General features: G+C 37.3%; 1 non-coding gene across 1 annotated transcript; it reads left to right on the top strand.

Annotated features, from left to right (window-relative positions):
* The first annotated feature begins 6,275 nt into the window (after positions 1 to 6,275).
* Positions 6,276 to 6,348, top strand: Trnar-ucu (transfer RNA arginine (anticodon UCU)). Its single transcript has one exon. It is a non-coding gene; the product is annotated as a tRNA-Arg (tRNA).
* The last annotated feature ends 658 nt before the right edge of the window (positions 6,349 to 7,006 follow it).

Genomic DNA, 7,006 nt, shown 5'->3' with positions numbered 1-7,006 from the left:
ATGATGCTCCCCCACTACTTCTGCTCGTGATCAGAGATGCACATATCGTCAGCCACCAAGGGACATGATCAATTGGTTAAGGTCAAACAACTGACAAGCAAATCTGCGGTGTATGTATGTATGTATATGTGTGTGTATGTATGTGTGTATGTATGTATGTGTGTGTGTATGTATGTGTGTGTGTGTGTATGTATGTATGTGTGTATGTATGTATGTATTATGTATGTATGTAATGTATGTATGTATGTGTGTGTGTATGTATGTGTGTGTATGTATGTATGTATGTATGTATTATGTATGTATGTATGTGTGTGTGTGTGTGTGTGTGTCTGTGTTTGTCCTCTACCACCGTTTAACAACCGGTACTGGTGTGTTTACGTTCCCGTAATTTAGCGGTTCGGCAAAACGGACCGATAGATTAAGTACCCAGCTAAAAAATAAATAAATAAATAAAGTTCTGGGTTCGATTCGTTCAGCTGAAATTCTTCAAAGCGGTGCCCCAGCATGGCCGCAGTGTAATGATTGAAATAAAGACAAAAGGTACACACACAACCTGTGCGCGCGCGCCTGTCTTTTGCGATGACAAATCAGCTGAGTCGAATGACGTGTTTCACCGGGTGCGAATATATATAGTACAGGTATATATACAAATCTACTTCCTGTAGGAGCAAACGATCAGTTCATTGACTGTTGTTCGACATCTCGTGAGTCTCCGTTGACAATCCTATCGTCTACACTCACAAAATACAAATTAAATACACCTGTAATTTACTCGACTATAATTTTGTCTCCCAAAAAACAATAAAAAGCGCCAAGTTTGTCATAGATTTTCGATTTCCAGTCACATCCACTCGCGCTTACGTTGATTAATGTCTAGAAAAACAACAATCAACTAAATTCCCCGGCAAATTAGAACATTAAAGCGACAAGTTGAACTCTTACCCACGTCATGTAGAAGCTTGTTTTAATTTACGTTTATTTATATTTGAAATTTATTTATAATCAGTGTAAAGTAAGTTGAATTCCCATAAATTATAGAATATTCTTTTATATTTTGGCACAAAGCCAGCAATTTTTAGGGAGAAAGGTTAGTTGATTACAGTGCTGAACTGATAGTCATTTTGTCACCTCCGAAAGGCGACATTTGAACTCAGAACGGAAGAAATGATGCAAAGCATTTCGTTCGATGTGCTAAAGATTCTGCCAGGTCACTGCCTTAATGACTCATATCATTGCAATGGGGCAATGGCCCAGTGGTTAGGGCAGCGGACTCGCAGTCATAGGATCGCGGCTTCGATTCCCAGACCAGGCGTTGTGAGTGTTTATTGAGCGAAAACACCTAAAGCTCCACGAGGCTCCGGCAGGGGATGGTGGCGAACCCTGCTCTACTCTTTCACCACAACTTTCTCTCACCCTTACTTCCTGTTTCTGTTGTGCCTGTAATTCAAAGGGTCAGCCTTGTCACTCTGTGTCACGCTGAATCTCCCTGAGAACTATGTTAAGGGTACACGTGTCTGTGGAGTGCTCAGCCACTTGCACGTTACTTTCACGAGCAGGCTGTTCTGTTGACGGATCGACTGGAACCCTCGACATCGTAAGCGACGGAGTGCCAACAATATCATTGCAAGCAAAACGACCTTATCCTGTGTCATCTTCTTTCTAGACACACTAGCGTGTTGTCTGCAGGAGATTTATCTACTGTTTAAAACAGGTGGAAGGCCCCATGCTGGCTCGAATATTCCAAAATGCTGATGGTCAGTTAAATGCGCTCGCTTGCAGTGTCGTCTTTATTATTACTGGTAAATGAAAGATCCCTTAAACGAGCTTAGAGATTCTTAATAAGAAGTTTAGGGAGTATGGGGCGGAGTAGGGAGAAGATAAAAGGACTCGATCTCTAGTAACGTTTTCTAGTTTTCTACAAATAAATATGACGACATCTTCAGAATTTTCTTTCTTGTTCTGTTCCTGGTTATCAATTTGTAAAATAAAAACAAACAATTGACTTTCTTTTGAAACCAGCACCTGCTGCTGTTGTTGTTGTTGCTGACGATGATGACGATGACAATATTGATGATAACGATGACGGTTTCTATATTATGAGAATATACTCAACAATCATGAGTGAGCTGGTGTTTTAAATCGTTAAAAACTTTTGACTTTGTAAATGTCTAAAAAGTTATTACATGTTTTATTCTACTACTTATTTCGAGTTTCGGATCTATTTTAAAACGGGGGCGTCAGTTTTCATTTATGTTTTATGTAGTGTTTTTGGTACGGAAAGACTTTCAAACTTCGTATACTTATCTATTTTGTGTTATAGAACAGAAAAATATTTTTGTATTCGAATTTATTTCATGTAAAAAATTGTCTTATTTCGATAATTTCTACTAATCACTGACGTCTATTCAGTTGAAAACAGTTAGCGCTGTAACGGTGTATATCGTATTAATCCCCTAACCCTAACTAGACTGTTAACCGTAACCCTAACCCTAGAATCCGAACTCTAAAATTGTTACACACATAGATACGAACAGCGTAATTTATTATATAAACAATATATGCGTATAAATTACGATTAAACCGGATGAAATATGTCACAGGGAATAACATTTTTATGACCGCCCAGCAGTAACTCTATTCAGCTGAATAGACGTCAGTGATTGGTTGAAATTACAGAAATACGACAACTTTAACATGGAATAACTTGCGAATTCCTTTTTTTTTGTTAAGCAGACTAAGAGTAAAAGATGTTTTATATGACACATTCTACCAGTGTCCCAAGTTTCAAAGTGTTTCGTTAAGAAAATACTGGCGCCCCCGTTTTAAAATAGATCCCGAATTTCTTACGAATATTTGAAAGTTATTCAACATTTTTCTGTTTCCATTTCATATTTCACTATTTAATAGTTTTGATCTTTCTTTATAAGTTAGAGGCCATCTTTGTCAAACTTTGTGGCTACTAGCATTTTTTTCCTTTTCTTTTTACGATCGTGTAACAATTTATTTTAAATACTAGATTGTATATCAAAGAGTAGTCATGAACAAACTGCGGTCTGTGGTACTTTATGAATGGAATACCTAATAAAAAATTGCCTTGAGTTTTAGTGGAGTTGCCCGTTAGATGATGAGCCATGTCTAGAGACAAGAAGACAGCTGTGAATACGTTTCCGCCTAAATAGGCGTCATCAGCACTGCAGTTGTCCTACCTTACTTCTTTGAACGAAATGGAGTCGAGATGGTACAATGACACATGATCATTGAGTGGTAGAGCTTTTGAAAATATTATTTCTATTCGTGAACAATGTATTCTGTAATTATTTTATAAATTTGTCGTTTCATATTACAAACAACAATTTTTTTTTTCTGCTCTAGACACAAGGCTCGAAATTTTAGAGGAGGGGGGCCAGTCGATTAGATCGACCCCAGTACGCAACTTGTACTTCATTTATCGACCCCGAAAGAATGAAAGGCAAAGCTGACCTCAGCGGAATATGGACTCAGAGCGTAAGGACGGACGAAATACCGCTAAGCATTTCGTCCGGCATGCTAACGATTGTGTCAGCTCACCGCCTTGCAAACTACGATTTCTCGTAAATAAACTGGCCCTAACGCATCAAAAAAAAAAAAAAAAAAAAAAAAAAAAAAAAAAAACATTTACATCCCTTCCGGTCGCCAAATGAAAGGGGTATGTTATAACCGAAGACTTCCGAAATTAGAAAGGATACGCTTTGTTGTCTTAAAACTATGAGGGTAGTGTTTCAGAAGGCGCGTGGCTTAGTGGTTAAGGTATTCAGCTCACCATCGTGGGTTCGATTTCTGGCGGCGCAGTGTATCCTTGAGCAAGACATTTAATTTCACTTTACTCCAGTTCACCTGTAATTCAAAGGACTAGCCTTGTCACACTGTGTCACGCTTAACCTCCCTGAGAACTACGTTTAGGGTACGCGTGTCTGTGGAGTGCTCAGCCACTTGCACGTTAATTTTACGAACAGGCTGTTCCGTTGATCGGATCACCTGGAACCCTCGTCGTCGTAAATTACGGGGTGCCAGAACATCACGTTTTAGTTGGACACATTTTACGTCACTTACGCAACTAAAGGTCTTCAGAAATGAATGAGTCTCCCGAAAGCCCACTTCTCACTAAAAAAAAGGTGGGGGGGGACTAATCATCGATATGTTAAGCATCACACATTCCCTCTTTATTCGTATGTGTGGGTGTGTGCAACATTTAGTGCAAACTAAACCACGTTCGTGTTATGGAAGGGATTTAAACCTTTCATTCATTATTAACAAGTGAATTCATTAGATCATCGTCTGAATAATTCAAAAAGTAAACGAAAATCGTCATGTGACGAGTGAGATCGATGCAGTTCAATTTTTTTATTTTGGGATTCTGTAGATCAACACCAACAGGAGAAATGGAGTGGACGAGCTAACAAGAGAACTGACACGTGATCGCTCGACCTGCTAGAAATAACAGCAAACACCTCCTTCAAACGACACGTCTAATGTAATCTTAGAGCCCTCATTGGAACACCTTTCAACACAGACCTGCACAGTCACTGTGCTGACTTCAGACTAAACAGCATTGACCAGGAGAATATTCCAGAGGATTGCTGCTCTGGGAATAAAGGATTAGACAAGTGTTTAGTGGAGGATTGAGAAGTATTCTTCTACATTTTAAATAATGGGAGAAGACAAGACATGTCTGGAGGTGACTTGAATGAAAAAGATATGCAACTTGGTTTTTCTTTTTAGAGACGGATCCAAAGAGAATGTCGTGGCAGTACTGAAAGAATAAATAAATAAATGCTTCTTTGGGTCACTGGTTGTAGAGTATTGGTCTGAGACGAATATCTTTCTTTTGAATGTGGTGTAGGATGTTTATGTATAATTAAGCATCTTCCACATTTCGTGTAAGTTGCCTATGATGAATAACAAATTAGCACATTTTTTTGTTTTTACCTTATTCACCCCTAAAACAAACAAACAAAAATGCAAAGCAATAGGAAGATAGTAATGCTTCGATAATATTAAATTGTATTTAATTGTTTCGCTTTTCGCTCAAAATCTATGTACCTTCTACATTTTGCGTATGATCTAACAAAATTCCGTTGCTTCCCGCGCTGTTGCTATATAAACAAAGAGGTCACATGCATATTCATCAAATCTGAAAACGAAAGAGATAGATAGGAATGCTTCGATAACATTAAATTCAATTTAATTGTTGCCTTTCTCTCAAAATCTATGTACCATTAACGTTTTTGCGTATTAACGAAATTCCGTTGCTTCCTGCGCTGTTGCTATATAAACAAACAAGTCACGTGCATATTCACCAGGAATCCGAAAACGTCAGTTGTTAATATGTCCAGTGATATATATATATATATATATAGTAATTAAATTAACACCCCCGTAATGTGATTAAATTCCTGTAAGTCTAATTTTAAATGACTTTAAAAGATAGTAGCAAATTCTACAACTGAAATCGACCGCCTTCAGAAGTATAGAATACCGAAGGCTGAATACCATAGAAGTGATTCATTGGCAGAATCGGTAGCGCGTTGATCAAAACTTTCTTCAGTGTCTCAGTAGCATTGTTTTTTTTTTTGCATTGTTCTGAGTTCGAATCCAATCGATGTTGATTTTGGCCTTCATCTTTGACGATTAACTCAACTGCTGATGTCAGTTTCAACTGCTTTTCTTTCATATTTTGTGAAACAGGTTTGATATATAACAATTCAAACAGAGGATATTATTTTATTTACAGTATCAATCAATCCAAGCTATTCATGCCGATAACATCGGGATATTTTTGTTTCTTTTTTTTAAACATAATTAGACTTTTACCTCCACCTTATTAGTAATTAATGTTAAAAATAAATGAAAATCTATTTAAAATTAAATTTAAAATAAAACCATTAATTGAGAATAAAAGTCATGGAGTTGAAATCTGGGTTGAAAATTATACGTGGCGTACAGGACGTTTTTCATACACGTTTATTTTTGTTTTCAATTTGTAATTTTTTGCCCCGAAAAATAGTTTAAATTTACCTTTAATTATAAGGGACCAGTAAAGTTCTAATTATTCTTTAAAGAACATGGAGATATTCAGCAATGAATGCAAAAGTAGACGAGTGTCTGCAGAATGCATTCAGTAGTGCCAAAATAATTACATTATAGAACATTATGTAATCACTAAGTAAACGCAATATATTTCATCTCGCTACTGCATTTGCTACACTACAGAATCAGTCGCTGGACGTAAGCACTTAGTCCCTGTAGCGCAGTGGATAGCGCGCTGGACTTCTAATCCAGAGGCCGTGGGTTCGAGCCCCACCAGGGATGATTGCTTTTTTATGAATTATCAAGAAAATTTGTATGTGATAGTGTGATCTACTCGAATAGCATTTAGATACACAAATCTATCACTTGACTTGCTCTTTCCCACTTTCTTAACAGAATAATATAGATATATGTAAATAGGTAGGAAAGAATATGCTGATTAAAATCAGAGCCAAATGACACTTATTTTATTGATTTCCCAGAAAATTAGAAGGCAAAGTGGACCTTGATTGGATTTAAAACTACTGCAAGGCATTTTCTCTGATCTCTAACCATTCTATCAGTCCACCATCTCGTTATCATTTTTTTTCCTTGATTTATTGTTAAAAATTTTCTTACTCAAAATAAGGCACTATCTCAAAAAAGCACCCACTACTCTCCCAGAGTGGTTGGCATTAGGAAGGGCATCCAACTGTGGAAACCTTGCCAGATCAGATTGGAGCCTGGTGCAGCCTCCTGGCTTGCCAGTCCTCAGACTAACCGTCCAACCTATGCCAGCATGGAAAGCGGATGTTAAACAATGATGATGATGACATTAACTTGTTTAGGTTGAATTATGTAAAATGTTAGAGAAAGAAACCCAGCTATTTCTTGTAATCCTTACCAATATACATCTGAAGCATAATTTTTTCAGGAACCCTTAAAATTTTGTTGTGGATCC

This window comes from Octopus bimaculoides, chromosome 11 (genome assembly GCF_001194135.2).
Source record: "Octopus bimaculoides isolate UCB-OBI-ISO-001 chromosome 11, ASM119413v2, whole genome shotgun sequence".
Classification (NCBI taxonomy): domain Eukaryota; kingdom Metazoa; phylum Mollusca; class Cephalopoda; order Octopoda; family Octopodidae; genus Octopus; species Octopus bimaculoides.
This window is presented reverse-complemented; position numbering and strand designations above follow the sequence as displayed.